This window comes from Dipodomys spectabilis, unplaced genomic scaffold (genome assembly GCF_019054845.1).
Source record: "Dipodomys spectabilis isolate Male_0828 unplaced genomic scaffold, ASM1905484v1 ptg000029l, whole genome shotgun sequence".
Taxonomy (NCBI): Eukaryota; Metazoa; Chordata; class Mammalia; order Rodentia; family Heteromyidae; genus Dipodomys; species Dipodomys spectabilis.
Window position 1 is genome coordinate 2,148,328 of NW_024870706.1, and position 2,432 is coordinate 2,150,759.

The 2,432-nt window shown below is 31.9% G+C and overlaps 1 pseudogene; it reads right to left on the bottom strand.

The window, feature by feature from the left end:
- Nucleotides 1–1,291: 1,291 nt before the first annotated feature.
- Nucleotides 1,292–1,388, bottom strand: LOC122104652 (annotated as a pseudogene).
- Between the last annotated feature and the right edge of the window lie 1,044 nt (nucleotides 1,389–2,432).

Sequence of the window (2,432 nt, forward strand, 5' to 3'; positions counted from 1 at the left end):
ATTCCCACTGGTACTCAATGTCTCTGGTTAGGCAATTCTAATGTAGACAAGGAAAAAAATGAAAAAGTGAGGAATGGTAACATTTGCAAAAAAAATGGAGAAGTATTCAAGCAAATTTTTGTTTGGGCTGCTGAAAATAATTGGCTTACTACAGTACAGAGACTACTTTCCAAAAAGAACACTCATGTGAATACTAGGGATGATGATGAATATACCTCTCTTCATCAGGAAGCCTACAGAGGACACTTTGACATTGTCCATGAATTGGTGGCTCAAGGCAGATATTCATGCAATAACTGCGAATGGCTAGGCACCCCTGCACAGTGCTTATATGTGGGATAATACCAGAGTGGCTTCTTTCTTAGTTCATCATGATGCAGATACCACTGCCCAAACTAAAGTCCTCTTGACCCCCTTGCATCTTGCTGGTTGAAATAGAAATAGCAAAGATATGCTGGATCTCCTTCTATTGAAGCATTATATGAAACCAGGTCTGAAGAACTTGGAAGAAGCTGCATTTGATATTGCCAAAAGGATAAATATGTATCACTACCTCTTTGAAGTTGTGGAAGGCTGTAAAAATTGTTCTCCTAAGTCATAATGGTTTGGTTAAGTTTCTGAAATTTTAAAAATGCCAATCCATCTTTGTGTCCGTACAAAATATTTTCACAATACAAAGCAACGGCAATATCTTACTTTAAAAATTCATGGATTCCATCGTATTTTTCAAGTGAATTGCCTGACGTTGACGTCAAAATATATTCAAGATTTGTTTGTATACATCTATAATGATTTCTGCCGAGTTTGTGATTTTTTAAATCAGAAATCATTTTAACTTATCTGTTGAAATGAGTAGTACAGAAGCTAAAGATATTTCTGGTGCTTGTCTGAAAAAAGTATATTTTAAAATAATCTGTATTTTGTTTGTACAATGTCCAAAATGTATTTCATTTGTTCCTGGATATAATACTTTGAATTCTACATTGTTTTATGATATATCGGTTCATTATTAAATGTGTTATTTCAGATAGCATTCCATATAGAAACAGATTAAGATTCCTTTTTATCCTAGGCCTATATAGTATTTTATTTCTTTGGGATAAAATGACAATGATATCTAATTTGAGAAGTTTTGTAAAGATTATGCTATGTAAAGGCCTTTCTAAGTTGAGGATTTAGTACACTGATATCAAACTAACTTTCAGATCAATGAATTACATTTATTGTTACATTTGCATTTGTGTAATCAATTTTTTAATAACTGTTTTTAATTTCTTGCATCTGAAGAATGAAAAATATGGAATACTTCACACATTTTCATATCATGCTTGTGCAAGTGCCATGTTAATCTCTATATTGTAATTTGGGTAAACGGGCTGCTGAAGCATGTAGTATCCTGTAAATTTAAGTAGTTAATGATGCAGTCTTTATACAGGCATATATCCTTGATTAACTCTTTGTAACTAGGAAACCTTATTGTTCCTAAAAATGCTATTGATCTTACTTCTCTAAAATTCTGTGTATATTGGAAAAAAACATATTGTTTGGTCGATTGCTCACATTTGCAATTTTTTTTGTCAATGACTATTTTAAACATTTTTCATTTTAAATTTGATCATACTTTGAAGCCTTTATAGTTAGGTCCAAAGGTGATCCTTTTCAAGTACTTATTTATCAACTGAGTTAGCTTTGTGGGGCTAATGGCTTCAAATTAAGCCTTGCTTAAGAGTTACTTCTAAACTTCTGCAGCTTAAAAGTTCCTAAATGAGGTCATACTGGCACAAATGTTTACCTGACCCTTTACTATTCTTCCATGTAGCAACAGTCCAATCAGAATATCTTACCCTGACAGCCTAGATTTTCTTATTGGAACAAAACTAATCTTAGTTAAAAGAGATCATAGAGAGATGAACAGTTAAGATAGAATCGTTTAGACTAGAAGGTATTTTATCAAAAAAATAATTGTTTTTATACCTAACATTTCAAAAGTGGCTAAAGCCAAAAAGGTGAAAAAATTTTCACATGCATGATTACTACTAATGTCCTGGCTAGTCTACCATCCAACCAGGAAGGAATTTACACTACTGCCTTTCATTCACCAAATATTTTCATAGTTACAAGAGAAGTCTATATGTTTCTCTTCCATATTAGGCCTTAAATTGGTAATGTTTTAATCACAGTTTTTGCTCTTGCCTCTAGGCTGTAAATCTACAAATGGTAAAGCTTTAGGTCCAACTCTACCAAACACTGAGGTAGAAATAATGGAATAATACATTAAAACACAGTTGCCTTTGATACCCTAACCATAACAAAACATTGCAAAACATGTGCCTTTTTCTTATATTATGTATAGTTATATATTTTATATTTATACATGCTGATATTTTATTTCACACATTGAAACTTACTAGAATTAATTGATAATTTGAAAA